Source organism: Hemiscyllium ocellatum, chromosome 15, assembly GCF_020745735.1.
Source record: "Hemiscyllium ocellatum isolate sHemOce1 chromosome 15, sHemOce1.pat.X.cur, whole genome shotgun sequence".
NCBI lineage: Eukaryota > Metazoa > Chordata > Chondrichthyes > Orectolobiformes > Hemiscylliidae > Hemiscyllium > Hemiscyllium ocellatum.
The window spans coordinates 33,827,118-33,848,889 of record NC_083415.1 but is presented as its reverse complement, the minus strand read 5'-3'; positions in this window follow the sequence as shown (position 1 = coordinate 33,848,889).

Here is a 21,772-nt window from a genome sequence, read left to right as displayed (position 1 = left end):
ATCTTATATGTCTCAATCAGATCCCCTCTCAGTCTTCTAATCTCAAGGGTATACAAGCCCACTCGCTCCAATCTTTTAGCGTAAGGTAATCCCACCATTCCAGGAATTGACCTCGTGAACCTATGCTGCACTCCCTCGATAGCCAGAATGTCTTTTCTCAAATTCGGAGACCAGGACTGCACACAGTACTCCAGGTGTGGTCTCACCAGGGCCCTGTACAGCTGCAGAAGAACCTCTTTGCTTCTATACTCAATCCCTCTTGTTATGAAGTGCAGCATGCTATTAGCCTTCTTCATTACCTGCTGTACCTGCATGGTTGCCTTCATTGACTGGTGTACAAGAACACCCAGATCTCTCTGTACTGCCCCTTTGCCTAAATTGATTCCATTTATGTAGTAATTTGCTTCTTGTTCTTGCCACTAAAGTGGATAACCATACATTTATCCACATTAAACTGCATCTGCCATGCATCTGACCACTCACCTAACTTGTCCAGGTCACCCTGTAATCTCCTAACATCCTCATCACATTTCACCCTGCCACCCAGCTTAGTATTGTCAGCAAATTTGCTAATGTTATTGCTAATACCATCTTCTATATCATTAATATATATTGTAAAAAGCTGTGGTACCGGTACTGATCCCTGCGGTACCCCACTGGTCACTGCCTGCCATTCCGAAGTGGAGCCATTTATCACCAGTCTTTGTTTCCTATCAGCCACCCAATGTTCAATCCAAGTTCGTATTTTGCTCCCAAAACCATGCGCCCTAACTTTGCTCATTAGCCTCCTATGTGGGACTGTACCACCTTTCTTAAAAAAAGTGGTACAACATTAGTCACCCTCCAATCCGCAGGAACTAATCCCGAATCTATTGAACTCTGGAAAATAGTCACCAACACATCCAGGATTTTTCGAGCCACCTCCTTCAGTATCCTGGGATGTAGACCATCAGGCCCTGGGGACTTATCAACCTTCAGACCTAACAGTCTCTCAAACACCAATTCCTGGCAAATATAAATTCCCTTAAGTTCAGGTCCTTCAGCCACTGTTATCTCAGGGACATTGGTTAGGCCACTTTTGGAATGTTGCATGCAATTCTGGTTTCCTTCCTATCGGAAAGATGTTGTGAAACTTGAAAGGGTTCAGGAAAGATTTACAAGGATGTTGCCAGGGTTGGAGGATTTGAGCTATGGGGAAAGGCTGAACAGGCTGGGACTGTTTTCGCTGGACCGTCGGAGGCTGAGGGGTGATCTTATAGAGGTTTACAAAATTATGAGGGGCATAGATAGGGTAATTAGACAAAGTCTTTTCCCTGGGGTTGGGGAGTCCAGAACAAGAGGGTATGGGTTTAGGGTGAGAGAGGAAAGATATAAAAAAGACCTACGGGGCAACTTTTTCACACAGAGAGTGGTATGTGTATGGAATGAGCTGCCGGAGGAAGTGGTGGAGGCTGTTACAATTGCAACATTTAAGATGCATTTGGATAGATATATGAATAGAGTAGAGTGGTGCTGGAAAAGCGCAGCAGTTCAGGCAGCATCCAAGGAGCAGGAAAATCGACGTTTCAGGCAAAAGCCCTTCATCAGGAATCCTTTTTCCCGAAACGTCGACTTTCCTGCTCCTCGGATGCTGCCTGAACTGCTGCGCTTTTCCAGAACCATTCAAATGTAGAATCTGGTTTCCAGCTTCTGCAGTCATTGTTTTTACCTTGGGTATATGAATAGGAAGGGTTTGGAGGGATATGGGCTGGGTGCCGGCAGTTGGGACTCGATTGGGTTGCGATGTCTGGTCGGCATGGACGAGTTGAACTAAAGGGTCTGTTTCTGTGTTGTACATCTCTCTGACTCTATGACTCTAAGTATAATTGAATAATTACTTTGTCTTTCAACCAGACTCTAGATTAAGAACAGAACAAATTTTCTTAAAGTTGATATTAAGTAGGAACCATTCCCTCTTGAATTATCTTCCCATTTAAAAAGTGCTTATTTACATAATCACATTAATTTCATGACCATCTGAATTTCTGATCCTTATTACATAAAATAATCTATCAAGTCACTGCTAATCATAACCCCTTCAATTGGTATTAACATTCTCTTGCAGGAACTTAGAATTCTGGGACAATTTCACGAGTCAAATAATGTAAAATCAATTTATAAATTCAACAAATATTGTAAGTGGCTGGCAAAGTAGATTTATAATCCAATATATTCCTGTGAATTTAAGGATCCAACTGGCCAAATTGTCAGAAATACTAACCTGTGGTTTGTTCACAAATATATTAATTTCTACAATTATAAATTCTGCTTCAACCACTTTTGTGTTGAGTTCTAACTTTTTCGGCTTCGGTGAACTTGCAATTATGTTATAAATTCTTAGGTTTTATTCATATCTATGTGGAAGAGATTCCTGAACTACATTCACTTACATATGTTATAGAATCGAGAACTTTACTCAGGAATATATGCCAGAGCTTAGTTAACTGGAAAACGAATTACAGATTCCCCAGATTCCAAGTGCTGTTGTTCCCAGAACTTTAATGATGTGTGTATACTTGAAGCACAGTTTAGAAAATTGGCGAAAGATGATCAATAACTTCAAAACATTTGTGGAAGCAAACAGTGGGAGAGAAACATCTGCTTATTTTGTTCCAAAAATTTTCAATTCCAAATTCCAACTAACCTATTTATTCTTATTAACAAGCTTTAAATCCATTAAAAACATTTCTTCTCAAATGTTAATAAGCTGACAACTGGATTGGAATGTCAGACTCAAAAACTAAGGATTAGCATTCAGGGTAGCATGGTGGCACAGCAGTTAGCAGTGCTGCCTTACAGTGCCAGAGACCAGGGTTCAATACCCACCTCAGGCAACTGTCTGTGTAGAGTTTGCACATTGTCTGTGTGGGTTTCCTCTTGGTGGTCCTTTTTCCTCCCACAGTCCAAAAATGTGCAGGTTAGGTGAATTGGCCATGCTAATTTGCCTGTAATGTTAGGTGAAGGGATAAAGATAGGGGAATGGGTCTGGGTGGTTTTCTCTTCAGAGGGTCGGAGTGGACTTGTTGGGCCGGAGGGCCTGTTTCCACACTGTAAGTAATCTAATATAGATTCCCAAGCTTTACTCACTTGTGTTACAACTTTAGTGTTTTTTTTAACTTTTACATGATTTAGGTACCTGAGTTTTACTTCTGTTATGGTTTCCCAGTCATCACAGAATTTTATGTCTGTTTGAAGTTCCTGAAATTCATTCATTTCTACATGAGATTTCAATTTTTAGGTCAGTTTCACTAGCTCAGGAATAAAAGCTGAAAGTGGCAGAAATACGCAGTAAGTAGAGAAAGAGTCAAAGTTCACATTTCTGCTCGATGGTTCATCAGAACTTTGTCATCACCCTGAAACATCCGCTTAGTTTTTCTCATCACAAATACTGCCTGACCTACTTGGCTATTTCCAGCAATTTTTATTTCAGATCTATAGCATTGCAGTACTTTGCTTTTAATTCGTCAGGAATTTGTTCAGACCAAAGGACTGAAATTAATGAACAAATCGGTCAATTTGTACCAAGATGTATTTCTATCAAAGCTGAAAATTAAAACACTTTAAAGTTGCTTCCAACCCTTCTTTTTGAAACAGACAATCATTAACTCAGATGAATTTTCCTCAATTAAAATATTTTCTGTTATTTGGAAAACTATATGAAAGAACTATGTAGCAGTGTCTTCAATGCATTAACAAATATAAAAAGAAATCAATAAGTATTCATTATGGCTATTAAACATTGGCATAAATTTGGATTACAAGGAAACCTGTATTGGCATATTAGTTGTATTCAGTTGGCACTGAGGTGGTGAGTTCAAGTCTCTCTCCAGTCCAGGTTGCAATATTAAACAAAGCCAGACAGAATTGAGGCTAAAACATCAGCTCAATTCTGGTAAAATGTTGCACTTTTGGTATTGCTGTCTTGCAGATGATACATGTGCAATGAGCCACACACAAAACAATCCAAGGCATGAATTGAAGAAGATTCGGAAGTTTTCCAGGCAAAACCTTAGTTTCTCTTCTATTAATATTTTTTTCTGAATTTTGGGGAGTTTTAACCCCTCCAACCCAAAATATTTAGGTTTGAATTAAGTGAGAGCTTAAAATGTTAAAATATGAATCCTGATGTCAAATCACCACTCGCAGTTTTAAAGGAAACTGAATAGTCTCCTTGATAATCCCATTGTTAAAAAGGTAGGGTGGCACTTTACAGTGAGACTGTGTACCTCAGTGTTATTTACTATTTGATTTTAAATGTGGATGATCAAACTCCCTTATCTTCAGGAAAACTGGTGACAAGAGACTGTCAGAATGGAAAAGGCTTTCCACCTACTGGTTAAATCTATTATGCTCATGTAGCCATCTTGAATCCTCTGAACTTCCTGCAGTCCTTCAACAAGACCTCAGGGCCTCCAATCCTCCAACACAGGCTTCCTAGTTTCAACCTTTGCAATGACTGTGACTTCAAATCCCAATCTCTTAACACAGCTAGTGGATCCACTCTGGGCCAGATTCCACCACCCACCTTTCTTGGGATTGCACCACACTCCTGCAGTTGTTATTCTTTGTCTTCCTGCACACTGCCCCTGCCTGATTGGATGCTATCCCTATCAATTAGACTTTCTTTGGAATGGGATACCTGTCAGTTTTGTCACAGGCACATGCATTTTGGAGAATCCTGATATCAGGACGTTAGATTAATCAGTCTACCCACCCTGTTCCTGACAGGTTAGTTATGTTCAAATCCATCTGACAATCTCTGTTTCTAATACTTTTCTTTATAATAAAACTCCTAAATCCAATTGTTCACTTCAAATTTATTCAAGAAAAGATAGAGTAGCTTTTATTTGCCATTTCTATCAAATGGAACTGATATAGTAAAAAAACGAGACAGTGTTTCTCTAGGACCAAGGGTGTCACTGCAGCATTACAAACTACACAATCGTACATGGCATAAAATGTATAAGAAGTGCAAGACACGCAAGTTACTGTGTAATAGAAGAATGATAAATAGTAAACAATTTTCTCGTAGCAATTAGAAGTCGTACAAAGAATTTCAGATGAGAAAGTGTCCGATCATATTGTGTTAAGGAACCTGATGACTCGGGGGAAGGAACTATTACACAGGCGGGGTATGAGGGACCAAATGCTCTGGTATCTTCTGCCAGATGACAGGAGGGAGAAGAGTTTGAGTGAGGTGTGTGTGGGGTCTTCCACAGTGCTCCTAGCCTTTTGGATGCAGCCTGTGGTGTAAATGTATGTAATGGAGGGAAGAGAGACCCTAATGATCTTTTTAGCTGTCTTCACAATCCATTGTAGGGTGTCACGATTTGAGACGGTGCAAATCCCGAACCAGGTAGTGATGCAGCAGTCCAGGATACTCTCAACGAACCCTCTGTAGAACGTGGTGAGAAGGAGGCCTAAAATATCCCAAGAAATGACAGTATCAGGCATTGAGATGGATGATCACAGTTCTTTCTTGTTTCATCATTAGTTTAGAATAAAGGGTTAACTGTACCATTATTCTCATAATACCTACTGAGCATATGCATAAGGAGTTATGTTATAATACTATCTGATCACAAAGCACTGGGACTTGGTAGAAGTCACCAGCTGTGTCCTGCTCTACCATGCTTAAGTATGTAATGTTATGGTCCAGACCAGATACCTCAAAACATTTCAGGAAGGCAGCCCAGACCCTAATGTTTCTAGTTGTTTTAAGCAGGGGTAAAGTAAATATTCCAGGAGTGATACAGGAGTGATAGTGGCCCAACCACTCAGTTTTAAACAAAACAGAATTTAATTCTACATAAGCAAAGGAAAACCGAATTTAGAGCATAACTGTTTGAAAACCCAATCAAATCTATCACAAATTAATGATACTGTTCTAAATACTTGCACCATCCCCATAAACACACCTTTGGCAAAAAAAAAGGTAAAATCAAACACAGGTTCTTGCAGGAGCGATGTTAGAGGGAGCGAGGATCAGCATGACCCTTTGGGTCATTAGCTTCTCTGGGTTCCCATTTAAACTGACCAGCAGCTGCAAAACAGTCAGACTGACTAAAAACTAACGAGAGAAAAGCTAAGCTGGGAGAATAGGCCAGTCCCTTTTCATTGTACAAGTTTGTTTTCAAAAACTGAAAAGCTTCTTCAAGTAGATAAACACAGACATATTGGAACCTCTGTCTTTCCAACCCCTCTGAAAAATGAAACCAAGGAAAATATAACCTTGCTAACGGAGCAACATTGCCACAGTATATATAGGTAATAAACACTTTGTATTAGCCTTGAGTTCAGTTCTCATATGTCTCAACCTCCTAAAATAGTCTAACTTGGTGGCAATTTGTGTCTAGACCCTGAAAGAAGCCTTACACAAGAAATTAGTCTTCTAAGTGACATCAGAAAGAATGATAATTAGTATTTGAATGTCACCATTAAAATCAGTTGACATCACACACAATGAAAATTAAACACAAAAGCGGGACTCACTGTGATGTCTCATGAACTTTAATACATTTGCATTGCAGCCTTCCTGTCAAAGTTCAAGATCCTGGAGGAATCAGCCTTGAAATAAAAAACATAGATCCAGGCAATGTCAAGACACAAAAGGAGAAATCTCAGAGACATTACATATAATCCATAATCAGTTGTAGATTCATCATAGCATCCCCACAGTGTGGAAGTAGGCCTTTCTGCCTGTTTGTCCATTGTAGTGTTTGTTACAGTTCTTGCAAGGTATTTTGTAAATGACATTAGTTTTGCTTGTTGTCTGTATAGGGTTTTTCAAAATCATTAGCTGCTGTTTTAGTGTGTTGGTAGGTTTGTGGGCTACCATGATGCCAAGGGGTCTGAGTAGTCTGGCAGTCATTTCTGAGATGTCTTTGATGCAGAGCAGAGTGGCTGGGGTTTGTGGATGTGTTTTGTCTGCTTGTTTGGGTTTGTTGCTGAGAAATTGGTGGACTGTGTTCATTTTTGAATACACTGTATAGATGATTTTCCTCTGCTCTGCGTAGTTCCTCTTTGCTGCAGTGTGTGGTGGCTTGTTGAAATGTAGCTTAATTTGTGGATGTTAGGATGATTGTTTCTGTAGTTCAATATTTGGTCAGTGCGTGTTGTTTTCCTGTAAACTGGCAGACTACTTAGACCCCTTGGCTTCGTGGTAGTCCACAAACCCACCAACACACTAAAAGAGCAGCTAATGAACTTGAAAGACCCCATACGTCAACAAGCAAAACAAACGTCATTTATAAGATACCTTGCAAGAACTGTAACAAGTACAACAATGGACAACCAAACTAGCCACCAGGATTATTGAACATCAACTAGTCACAAAATGACATGACCCACTCTCACTAGTATCCTTACATACAGATGAGGAAGGACATCACTTAGACTGGGGACAACACATCCATCCTAGATCAAGCAAAACATGAGAATTCCTAGAAGCATGGCATTCCATTCGGAACTCTATCAATAAACACATTGACTTGGATCCCATTTACCACACCATGAGAAAAATAACATATTTCATTACATATGAAATGATATCACCACAGGAAGTTATATCACAAACCCTAGGAAACTCAAACATATAAATAGAAAGCGGGCTACACCACCAGTGCTTCATTCAGAGGCTTACTGAAGATGTTGCCTAGTATGGTGATGAAACATCTGAAAACGAACCTTCCAGCTCAAGTGAGCAAACCTACATCCAGAATCTAATAAATATGTTCCATGACTGATTATAAATAGGACAAAGTGCTTATGATCTGTCAAGCTGGGTTAAACTTTGAGATGTGCATTGTCCAATCAAAACAGAAGTTGTCATTTTGACAAGAGGTAATGATACATGTCTAACGCCTAAAAGGTTAGAGTTCTAACTTTCTAATAATCCTTAAGTTTCGAGGCACTAACTGGATGAATATTATTAATAATATATTTTATTAAGAAAAATGATTTTTGAATATTACAACAAATACAAAACAATGCAATTCAAAATAATACAAAACCAAACCCAAATAATAAAAAACATTCCCCAACCCACCCTCCTATACAAATGTATAAACATATATAGAGAAGTATAAAATTTTAAAAAAGCCTAAACTAGCTATTTAACTAACTAAATAAATACCTAACAACAAACAAACAAATAGTAATAACTCAGCCCAGCCAAACAAAACACTCATACATTCACAGTTTCTCCTCCCTGGATATTAGACTCATGAAACACAATCGTTACGGTTATATAAAAGCTCTTGTTAGTGTGGCAGATAAATCTGTGTCCAGGTATTTCAAAAACGATTGCCATGTCTTGCAAAAATTCTCAGTTTTATGGTGTACCATATTTGTGAGAAAATCCAGGGGAATATACTTCATAACAATCTTCCGCCAACCCGACGGGCCTGGGGGGTTCTCTGATATCCAGCCTAGCAAGATATTCTTCCTTGCACAGAACGTAAGAATATTGAAAAGTTTTGCCTTAGGCGAGTCTGCAGGAAATACAATGGGTAGGCCCAAAAGGAGTGAAATAGGGTCCTTCTCCACCCTACACCTAAAATCCTCTCCATTGCACCCACCACAGCAATATGTTTGAAGCCTGTCACAAGACCAAAGACAATAGGTAAGAGTACCCGTACAAATCTTGCACTTGGGACATGCTGAAGATACCCCTGGTTTAAATTTTGATAAACAGTCTGGGGTTAAGTGCACCCTGTGGAGAATCTTCACTGTAAAGCATGGGTCCAAGTGCAAATTGATATCTTCCTTGCATTCTCCCAAATATCCTCCCATGCCTCTGAAGAAACTTCAACACCCAGCTCTCTTTCCCACATCTTGAAGAGTCAATCAGACTCATCTGATGTGGCACCCCCCAATTGGTGATATAGAGTACTGACAGAAAGTGTGCTCTTAGCCCTTAGTACCCCGCTTTCTATGTCAGATTTGTAGGGGTCAGTCAAAAGTGTGGTCCTTTTTTGAATAAAATCCCTAACTTGAAAAAAATGAAAGAGGTCTCTAATAGGTAACTCATACTTCCGTACTAACTGATCGAAGGAAATCATTACATCTCCCTCAAATAAATCACCCATGCAAAATATACTCCTAGCTGCCCGTTTAAATCCTGAATCTATCATACCTGGTTGAAACTCGGCATACCCACTAAAGGTGTAAACAAAGATGTTTTGCCAATATTACCTTCCCTCTGCTGAATTGCCCTCCATGTTTTAACAGTATTAATGACTATTGGGTTATGGCAATATTCCCTAACTGTCCTCACCTTGTCCAAAAACAGCAAACCGATAAGGGGGCACCTTACCTGGAAGACTTCGATATCTAGCCATATTGAAAGAGGGTCCCCACAAACCCAATCACTTACGTAGGTCAAAAATGAGCTTAATTGGAAATTTTTAATGTCCAGAAGGTCTACTCCCCCCAGTCTGTGAGGCAACTGCAGGTTGGTGAATTTAATGAGGGGCCGTTTTTGGTGCCAGATAAAGGAGCTGAACCAACTGTTCAGTCTCCTGAGTGTTTGTTTATTGAAAATCAGGGGGAGCATCATATAGGGTATAGCAAACAAGGGAGAATATTCATCTTAATAAGCGCTATCCGACCCAACCATGACACTGGAAATGCCTCCCATCTTTGGAGATCTTGTTTAATTTTTTCAAATAATTGAGTAAAATTGGCTTTGAACAGCCAATCCAGAACTGGAGTAATGAATATGCCCAAATACACAAAACACCCCTGCGACCACCTATATGGGAATCTATAGTCACTCTCAAGAGCCAACTCTTTCGTAAGACCACCCATAGGCATAGCCTCTGATTGAGCAAAATTAATCTTATACCCTGAAAAAGCGCCAAATGCGTGAATGCATTGTATCAGGTAAGGCACTGAAACTGCTGGATTTGTCAAGAAAATTAGAACATCATCTGCATATAGCAAGATCTTATGTAATTTTGACCCCACTTCTGGAGCTGATATATTGAGATCCCCACGAATGGCCTCTGCCAACGGTTCAATCACCAACGTAAAAAGTAATGGTGAAAGGGGACAGCCCTGCCGGCTGCCCCTAGAAATATTAAAATTGCTTGATCGTACCCCGTTGGTAATGACTGCAGTGAGAGGTACATTGCAGAGAACCTTTACCCATCTTATGAAAACTTCACCCAGACCAAACTGGTCTAGAGTATAGAAAGGGTATGACCACTCAACTCGGTCAAATGCGTTCTCTGCATCTAAAGAAATCACCAATCCCTGTATTACTACTGTTGGCATGCTTGAATTACATTAAGCAGCCTCCTAACATTATTGGAGGCTGCTTGATCCTCTTTAATAATAGAGGGTAACACAGTCTCCAGCCTTAATGCAAGAGTCTTAGAAAGGATTTTAAAGTCCACATTTAAGAGCGAGCTGGGCCTGTATGAAGCACAGTCTTCCGGATCCTTCCCTTTTTTAAGGATAAGTGAAATATTGGCCTCTCTCGGAGATGGTGGGAGACAAACTTGACTATGAATCATTAAACATATTCAGCATCGGGCCTGACAGTGTACTAATAAATTCCTTAGAATTCACTGGGAAGTCCATCAGGACCGGGCGCCTTTCCACTCTGAAGCTGCCTCACAGCTTCTTGCACTTCTTGCTCTGATAATGGGGCATTGAGAAAGGACTGTTGTTCGGGAGTCACACCCGGGAGCTTCAGATCTCTAAAAAAGGATTCCATTTTGGCCGGCCCCTCCTCACAATTCTCAGACTGATATAATTTAGAGTAGAATCTCTGGAACGCCACATTAAGCTTTTTAGAATCACGTTAGGTTCCCAGACCCTTCCCTAATCGCTATAATGGTTTGTGGGGCACTTCTCTTTCTGGCAAGGTATGCTAAGTATTTGCTGAAAATGTGTTGCTGGTTAAAGCACAGCAGGTTAGGCAGCATCCAAGGAACAGGAAATTCGATGTTTTGGGCCAAAGCCCTTCATCAGGAATGAGCCCTCATTCCTGATGAAGGGCTCTGGCCCGAAATGTCGAATTTCCTGTTCCTTGGATGCTGCCTAACCTGCTGTGCTTTAACCAGCAACACATTTTCAGCTCTGATCTCCAGCATCTGCAGACCTCACTTTTTACTCTATGCTAAGTATTTGCCTGGCTTGTCACCATGCTCGTATAACCTTTGCTTTGCAAAAGCCAGCTCCTTCTTTGCCATCTGCATGAGCACGGAATTTAGTGCAGACCGCAGTGCCGTAATCCTCTGTAGTTTGACCAACGAGGGTCTGTCAAAATAGGCCTTCTCGGCTGCCTTCAACTGTGCTTTAAGGAGACATTGCTGCTCACTCTTCTGCCGCTTCCTACTGGTGGAATATGAAATAACTAACCCTCTGGCATAAGCTTTGGCAGTTTCCCTGAAAACACATGAGCTGTCAACCGAGCCGATGTTGATGTCTAGGAATGCTCGAAATTCCCGAGAGAAATACTCCACAAACTTGCTGTCCATGAGAATAAAGGGGTCCATTCGCCAGTACCTTGAATCCAATTTTAACCATGAGGTACACTGGAGCATGACCAGAGATGGCAATATTACCAATCGTACAGGATGCCACCAGATCCAGGGTTACCGCAGTGGTCAGAAAAAATCAATCCTCGTGTGACATCTGTGTGGATTGGAGAAAAACATGAAATCCCTACCTGTAGGGTGGAGACACCTCCAGACGTCCACCAATCCTAATTCCCCACACAAACCCAATAACTGTTTAGTTTGTGCAGAGGGTATCAAGGGACCTTTAGGCAACCTGTCTACTGTGGGGTCCATGAGGCAGTTAAAATCTCCCCCTATAATGATGTGCCGAGACTTGAGACTTATCAGTTTAGAAAAAGCATCTACCAAGAATCTAAGAGGATGAGCTGGGGGACAATAAACATTTAAGATGCCATATTCTTCCCTATTTATCAAGGCTTTAAGAATTACAAACCTCCCATATATATCTTTAACACATTCCAACAATTTAAATGAGTGATTTTTCCTAACCAATATAGCCACTCCCCTACTTCTGGTATTAAATGATGAAAAATAAACTCGGTCAAAGCCATTCTGCTGTAATTTCAGATGCTCCTTGTCATCCAAATGTGTCTCCTGTAACAAAGCAATATCCACCTTCTCCTTTCTAAGACTCAAGAGTACCTTCTTCCTCATAATTGGTGAGTGACTTCCCTTGATATTCCAGGTATGCCATTTAATCAAATCATTAGCCATAATCTTCTGAAATTACATTTAAATTCCAGAGAGGAGGAACCCAAACCACAAGTTGCTGAGCCTTCGTGTTGCACGATCCACCAAATATAAAAACTACATAGACTAAAACCACTACATTTAACAAACATACAAAATTATTAAAAATAAAATAACAACAAAAACCAGAAAACAAACCAACATATAAAGCGCCAATAGCGCTGAGTAGGGGAACTCACCCCCTGCCCGGAGGGGGCAACTACACATCCCGAACTGCCCATAACTAGACATCTAACCATCTCAACCACCTTCATTTCTCCCAGCTAGAGCCGCATTGCAAGCACAAGCTAAAAAGAATAAACATCCCATAGAATATCAATATGAATAAAAAAAAATTCTTTTATAAAAAAAAGGGGAATAAATACCCCACCCATCCTTTGGTATGTCCTAACTTGGAAATTTAAAATGTACATCTTAACCACCGCCAGACATAGTTTGAACCAAATTATTATCAATAGAGGTTTAAAAAAAGGGGAAAAACAAAGCTCCAACCAGATTTCCTCCATTTCTTTTACAGAATGATAAATGCATACCCAAGCAACAATATTTATACATACTACAATTGTTTAACTTAGGTTAGTTTGTCCACAAAGTCTCTTGCCTTCTCCGATGTGTCAAAGAGATGCATGGATCCATCTAAGGTGATCCGAAGCACTGCCGGATATCTCAGGAAGTACTGAATCCCAAGCTCCTTCAGTCTTCTCTTGACACCATCATAAGATTTTCGTTTCTGGATCACAGCCGCTGAAAAGTCCTGAAAAAACATGATCTTAGACCCCTCATAAATTAGGGCCTTTGGATCCTTCTCCTGATGTCTGGAAACCTCCATGACTCTCTCCTTATCCCGGGAATAATGGAACTGCACCAAGAAAGGACAAGGGCATTGACCCAGACCCGACTTTCGTGCTGCAACCGGTGAGCCTTCTCTATCTTCAATCCTCTCATGCCAGTCTCCATGTCAAGGAATTTCGGAAGCCAATCTTCAACAAATTCCGCAGGCTGCTCACCTTCCTTACCCTGAGGCAGACCGATGATCCAAATGTTTTTCTCCTGCCCCTGTTTTCAAGATCATCCACTCGGTCACGCAAATTACGAACCTGTGTCTTCAGGGCTTGGATCTCTTCCTTGAATGAACTGGCATTAGCTTCCACTACTGTGACCCTGTGCTCCACCTCATCCGTCCTCTTCTCCAGGTCTCCCAGCTGCTGCTCATGCTTCTGCAGCATGAGAGAGACTGGAGCCAGCTTCTCTTCAATCTGTTTCCCCAACATCTCATGAGATTTTGAGAGCTGGTTCACCAGGTCCTGTAGAGTAATCGGCTCTGAGGCTGCTGCAGGCTGAGCTGCAGGCCTGGCCTCAGATACTCCTCCTCCCTTTTTAGGCATTTCTGGACAGCTGAAAATACAGGTAAGTCATTTTTTAAATGTTTCTTGGGGCTCCACAGTCTTTCCAACACCCCAAGAAATCCTGATGACCTGGGTTGGGAGGGTTAAAGGACTGTCCTGCTCCTGCTGCGATGCGAAGCTCTGCAGTGTGATCTTCTAAGATCGCCGCCATCTTAGATCCCCCTGGATGAATATTATTAGGAGCTTGAGATATGCAGGGCTGAATACAAGGCTAATGTAAACTGTTAATAGTTCATCCAACCCATACACAGTTGGAGTTCTGTGATATTCCCAGATAATGGAAATTCCCTGGCTTTTGACTTTACTAAGTCTACCACTATGCCTGTTGTCTTGATAATATGGCCCAAAGACTTTAATCACTATCTTTGAAAAAATTTACACTTATCATTAAGCACAAACTTTGCAATGCTTTTAAGTCTCCCATACTCTTTCTGTCTTCTTATTATTTAGTGGATCTATGGATGAGAATGCTTTCTATTTTGCAAAACAGATTAAGGGATATGATCTGTTCTTGGATCTGGATTTGGATCCACCCTAGGATTGTAAAGTTGCCACCCCATAGGCCAGGGCATTTTCTGAAAAGCTGAGAATTAAAGCTAGCTTCTCAGATTCAGGGGCTGAATTCCTCACTGGAACAGAATCTCCAGGAGTAGAGTACCTTGGGATCAGGAATCAGTGTCCCCTGGAAGTGGATGATACAACCTGAATTGGTGATCCATTCCGACATTATTAGGTAATCAGATTTCCTACTGGGATTGAACAAGCTATACCATGGGAATTGACCATTCCTGGATTGGAAACCAATCCATCACCTGCCCTACCTCCCAGTCCTAAAGAGAAGAACACCCCTATGAAGTACCATTAATCTACGTGCAGGCTTGCTGACTGTTATTGACTTGTCACCTCTTCTAAGGAGCCACTGCTCAAAAGGGTGCCCAGCCAGCCAATACCAGTTTGTCAATGCCAATTGCCATATAGGCTCAACCACAGTTCCTCCCATTGCTAACTCCACCCACACACCAAGGAAATAATGAGACCTGTATGTCTCAGTGAGACTTCAGCAATCTGATTGCTTATGGAAACAGGCCATTACTTGCCCTGGTTAAGTCCCAGATCATTTATCTTGTTTTGGGTTTCTAATCACTACAAATTCACAAACAAAAGTCCACAGAATGTTTGTAAACTAATGCAATTGTAAGGTCTTCCTACAGGGCTATTCACTTCCACTGACCACAAAGTTTGAGCCATTTTATCAGTGTTACATCCATCCCATGAAAATCTTAAAAAGAAACTTTGAAAAAATGTTACATTCTAATGTTCTGAAAAATATCTCCTGCATGTGCCTGCAGGTGTTGTGGTGTTCAAATATGCCATTTTATTTCATTTTATATCCTGCGTCTGTGGAATAGTCTAGACTGCCTATAAAGATCACATCACCACAATAGTAAAAAACTGGGATGTTTGGCTGGATTGGCAAAATATAATCCAACTGACTTCAAATGATGAATGATACACGACAGAACCTGGAACAGAATAAAACAACAAGATACAATCTTTAATACAATAGGAAAATTAATTTTATCGTTCCTCATGGTGCTATAGAATGAGTTATCGTCACCCATGGTTTAAACAGTATTCAACTGATTATATCCATGTATAATATTTCTGGCCTATTTTCAACACATTTTCTCTGCGTTCCTGTGTTTCTCTGGGACACAGACCAAAAACAGCCACCAGGTAACATGTATAATTCTGTCCATTGGCGAAGTCATTTTGAATAGATTGTCGGAAATGTTTTAGAACTGAGTGTTGTTAATAGTAAAAGCAATAATTGCTCCTTTTCAAGGAGTTACATTTTAATTCAGCATTCATGTCCTCACTTGTTGATCCTCTATTTCTAGCCAGAGGTTTATCAAGTGGCCCCCAGGACTTGGCTGCCACAGTTGGATACAGCTGTAATTACATAATCTATTTGTAAACTGTACAAAGTAATGTGGAATATGTTCCAGTTGACTGTTGGGAGGCTGTGGGGAGTATCCCTAAAGATTGGAAAATTGTTGGTGGATATGAACAAATCTCTCGCAACTTCTTTGAAGCCATTTTAAAAGACTTTTCAAAGTCTAGTGGGTGACCTCACTTTGATTCAAATAGCTTAGCCCAGTAGAATAGTGGGCGTGGATTAAACCAGCATTAGTAATCTAAAATGAAATAACTTAATTAAATAAAAAAGAACTGCAGATGTTGCGGATCCAAAACACACAAAAGCAGCAATTGCTGGAGAAACACTGCAAGTCTGGTAGCATCTGAGGAGAAAAAACAAAGTTAATGTTTTGAGTCTAGTGACCCTGCACCTGAAGAGTCAATGAACTTGAAATACTAATTTTGTTTTCATTTCATTGATGCTGTCAGACCTGTTGAGTTTCTCCAGCAATTTGTTTTTGAGTATAATATTGTTCCTTTTTATAACCTGGATGTGCAATGTTTTGGAGAAGGCAATTTCTGGAATAGAAGGAAAGAAGAGCAAAAGAGGCGTAAGAAAAGAAGAAAAAGTTAATGATAATTTATATGCATTTACTTTTAGTATATTAAGCAGAGACAAACCCACTTAGGGATTTTTAACATAAGCTGAGTTAACTATGCTACAGTTGGCAGCACTTTTACCTTTTTGTGCCAGAAGGTTGTGTGTGATCAAGTCCTATTCCAGGGACTTGAGCAGAAAAATCTAGGCTGACATCAAAGGGATGCTGCACTGGATGGGGTGACTTTCATATAAGTTTTCAGTTGGGATGTTAGATCCACTGGCACTCTTTAGAGGGTCAGACTGATTATCCTCAGTCTGTATGTTTCTATGTTGCTTTGTCCTATGTGCTATGTTCCAACCTTTTGGTTAATAGTCATTCTTGAACATGACTTTCTACCACTGATCTTTTTCAGAGCTTGTTGTGTGCAAATTGACCTTTATACCGCTGAGGCCAAACGCCAACTCGCGGACGCCTCCTCTTATCGCCCCCTCGACCACGACCCCACCTCCCACCACCAAACCATCATCTCCCAGACCATCCATGACCTCATCACCTCAGGGGATCTCCCATCCACCGCCTCCAACCTCATAGTCCCACAACCCCGCACCGCCCGTTTCTACCTCCTGCCCAAAATCCACAAACCTGAATGCCCCGGCCGACCCATTGTCTCAGCCTGCTCCTGCCCCACCGAACTCATCTCCGCATACCTTGACACGGTTCTGTCCCCTTTAGTCCAAGAACTCCCCACCTACGTTCGGGACACCACCCACGCCCTCCACCTCCTCCAGGATTTTCGCTTCCCCGGTCCCCAACGCCTTATTTTCACGATGGACATCCAGTCCCTGTACACCTCCATCCCCCATCACGAAGGACTCAAAGCCCTCCGCTTCTTTCTTTCCCGCCGCACCAACCAGTACCCTTCCACTGACACCCTCCTTCGACTGACTGAACTGGTCCTCACCCTGAATAACTTCTCTTTTCAATCCTCCCACTTCCTCCAAACTAAAGGAGTTGCCATGGGCACCCGCATGGGCCCCAGCTATGCCTGCCTCTTCGTAGGATATGTGGAACAGTCCATCTTCCGCAACTACACTGGCACCACCCCCCACCTTTTCCTCCGCTACATCGGTGACTGTATCGGCGCTGCCTCGTGCTCCCACGAGGAGGTTGAACAGTTCATCAACTTTACTAACACCTTCCATCCCGACCTCAAATTCACCTGGACTGTCTCAGACTCCTCCCTCCCCTTCCTAGACCTTTCCATTTCCATCTCAGGCGACCGACTCAACACAGACATCTACTATAAACCGACTGACTCCCACAGCTATCTGGACTACACCTCCTCCCACCCTGCCCCCTGTAAAAACTCCATCCCATATTCCCAATTCCTTCGTCTCCGCCGCATCTGCTCCCAGGCGGACCAGTTCCAACACCGCTCAGCCCAGATGGCCTCCTTCTTCAAGGACCGCAGATTCCCCCCAAACGTGATCGACGATGCCCTCCACCGCATCTCCTCCACTTCCCGCTCCTCTGCCCTTGAGCCCCGCTCCTCCAACCGCCACCAAGACAGAACCCCACTGGTTCTCACCTACCACCCCACCAACCTCCGCATACAGCGTATCATCCGCCGTCATTTCCGCCACCTCCAAACGGACCCCACCACCAGGGATGTATTTCCCTCCCCTCCCCTATCAGCGTTCCGCAAAGACTACTCCCTTCGTGACTCCCTCGTCAGGTCCACACCCCCCACCAACCCAACCTCCACTCCCGGCTCCTTCCCCTGCAACCGCAGGAAATGTAAAACTTGCACCCACCCCTCCTCCCTCACTTTCCTCCAAGGCCCCAAGGGATCCTTCCATATCCGCCACAAGTTCACCTGCACCTCCACACACATCATCTATTGCATCCGCTGCACCCGATGTGGCCTCCTCTACATTGGGGAGACAGGCCGCTTACTTGCGGAACGCTTCAGAGAACACCTCAGGGACGCCCGGACCAACCAACCCAACCACCCCGTGGCTCAACACTTTAACTCTCCCTCCCACTCCACCGAGGACATGCAGGTCCTTGGACTCCTCCACCGGCAAAACATAACAACATGACGGTTGGAGGAAGTACGCCTCATCTTCCGCCTGGGAACCCTCCAACCACAAGGGATGAACTCAGATTTCTCCAGTTTCCTCATTTCCCCTCCCCCCACCTTGTCTCAGTCGGTTCCCTCAACTCAGCACCGCCCTCCTAACCTGCAATCTTCTTCCTAACCTCTCCGCCCCCACCCCACTCCGGCCTATCACCCTCACCTTGACCTCCTTCCACCTATCACATCTCCATCGCCCCTCCCCCAAGTCCCTCCTCCCTACCTTTTATCTTAGCCTGCCTGGCACCCTCTCCTCATTCCTGATGAAGGGCTTGTGCCCGAAACGTCGAATATCCTGTTCCTTGGATGCTGCCTAACCTGATGTGCTTTAACCAGCAACACATTTTCAACTGTGATCTCCAGCATCTGCAGACCTCACTTTTTACCCTGTTGTATTTTCTGCATTGTAACATTGCCAAAATTTTGAAAATACACATTGGCTGTGAAGTGATTTGGGCACCCTGATATTGTGAAAGGCTAGCCTTTCTCTCTTTCAATTCAAGGCCTGAGTCAGTATGGGTTACATCACATCTGGGGTTACTCGAACATTAGTAACAGGAATGCAGTGACATTTCCTCATGTCTTGTTATTAGTGTCAAATCTTGAGCTGTTTCAAGTGATTACCATGGACTGAATCTTGTGTTTCTTTGGCCAAGTGTAAGTCAATTTGGATTGTGTGGAATGATTATTCCAGTGAGGTCCAGCAAGTTTTCTCACTATGTCTTTCCAAATTTGCTTCATCGATTATCTACCACATTCCTAAAACATCTCTCACTTTTGATTTCTGCCCCATCTTAATATGCACCTTCCCCAAATCAACATGAAATTTAGCAGATATCCCAGAGTGCACTGGCATTCCTTGTCCCACACCATCTTTATAAACTCGTTGGGAATGTGGACTAGCCGCGATCGGTCCATAACTATACTACACAGTTCTTGATGTTAACTCTAGACATGACAGAGAGGGGAAATGAGCATCAGGAATGGTCCTCGAGGTCCTCTTGAATGAGATGGCACCAATTCAGAACTTCCATCTCCTGCAGGATCATCAGTTGAGGTAATGAGACCAGAACAAAGAGGATTGATGAGCGCAGAGCGGTGGATGTGATCTATATGGACTTCGACAAGTTTCCTCATTTAAACTGGTTAGCAAGGTTAGATCTCATGGAATACGGGAAGAAATAGCCATTTGGATACAGAACTGGCTCAAAGATAGAAGACAGAGGGTGGTGGTGGAGGGTTGTTTTTCAGACTGGAGGTCGGTGACCAGTGGAGTGCCTCAAGGTTCGGTGCTGGGTCCACTACTTTTCAACATTTATATAAATGATTTGGATATGAACATAGGAGGTATAGTTAGTAAGTTTGCAGGTGACACCAAAATTGGACGTGTAGTGGATAGCGAAGAAGCTTACCTCAGATTACAATGGGATCTTGACCAGATAGACCAACAGGCTGAGGAGTAGCAGATGGAGTTTAATTTAAATAAATGTGAGGTGCTACATTTTGGGAAAGCAAATCTTAACAGGACTCATACACTTAATGGTAGGTCCTAGGGAGTGTTGCTGAACACAGAAATCTCGGAGTGCCGGTTCATAGCTCCTTGAAAGTAGAGTCACAAGTAGATAGGATAGTGAAGATGGTGTTTGGTATGCTTTCTTTTATTGGTCCGAGCATTGATTATAGGAGTTGGGATGCCATGTTGTGGCTATACAGGATGTTGGTTAGGCCACTTTTGGAATATTGCATGTAATTCTGTTCTCCTTCCTATCAGAAGGATGTTGTGTAACTTGAAAGGGTTCAGAAAAGATTTATAGGGATGTTGCCAGGGTTGGAGGTTTTGAGCTATAGGAAGAGGCAGAATTGGCTGGGATTGTTTTCCCTGGAGCGTTGAAGGCTGAGGGGTGACCTTATAAAAATTTATAAAATCATGAGGGGCATGGATAGAATAAATAGACAAAGTCTTTTCCCTGGTGTGGGGGAGTCCAGAACTAGAGAGTGTAGGTTTAGAGTGAGAGGGGAAAGATATACAAAGGACCTAAGGGACAATTTTTTCACACAGAAGGTGTTGCGTGCATGGACTGAGCTGCCAGAGGCTGGCACAATTGCAACATTTAAAAGGTATCTGGATGGGTATATGAGTAGGAAGAGTTTAGAGCGATATGGGCCAAGTGCTGGCAAATGGGACTAGATTAGGTTAGGATATCTGATCGGCATGGACGATTTGGACTGAAAGGTCTGTTTGTGTGTTGTATATCTCTATGACTTTATAACATGTCTGCAAGGTCGAAGGTTGCCTCTCAAGCTGAACCAGTCTCAGTCCTACACTTTAGGAAGAAGATCAATGCCATTCTCCATTTGCAAGGATATGTTCGACCATTTTTCTCTGATACCTCACATTCACTGTATCTCTGCTGCTATACCCACCTCCCACCAAAGCTCATGCTTTATCACTCTCACTTCCCCAATTCATTCTCATTCACCCCAAGCTCAATGTAGTTACCCTGCATGCCCTCTGCAGCACCTGTTAGTCACCCTGGGTACCTCCCGAACTACACCAACAATAATAGCAGTGCCACCCCTTGTCACTGCTCTTAATAGCTGCCTGTCTCTCATTCCTGAAGGAATACAGCCCACAATAAGGCAGAAAGGCTCATGATGAATCTGTATTGTCCAACATTCAGCCCCTCAGCCCTCATGAGGATAGCATCCTGACTCTGAACAGCCTGAGCAGGACCTGGACTGGTATCTAAGGTTGCCCTTGACTTACAATTCAGAAACCTTGAGTAAATAATGACCTACTTCATTACTTTCAGTATGTGCTAAATAGCATGGCAAAAGAGCAGTAATATAATAAAATAAAACTATGGATGTTAGAAATCCGAAAGAAAAACAAAAGCAGCTGGAGAAACTCATTAGATCTGGCAACAATTGTGGAGAGAAATCAAAGAAAGTATCGAGTCCAACGATCTTTCTTCAGAACAACAATAATATGAGCCTGGTATCTCTGGCTGAGGGGGCAGCATGCAATAAGGCAAAACAAGTCAGTTCAAAGCAAGGATGGTGTGAGTATCAATGTGGGCTCAGAGTGAGTGAGTGTTGTGAAAGGGAGTGAAAAGCCTGGAGATGTAACCTGGTCCAATCCATGTCCCTGAGTGGACAGTGTCCTTACTGCAGCATTACCATGATAGGGGCCCCTGGACCCCAATCAGCAGCATCCTGTAAGTGGTTCAGAGATATCCCAGGATGGTTCTTAGAGGCTGGCATCTATCAGATGCAAGTATCTGGGGAAGTTGAATACATGTTTATGTTGGGGGATTTGGTGACAGTAATACAGTGGAATGCCAAGAGAGGTGATTAAATTCTCTCTTGTTGAAAATGATCACTACC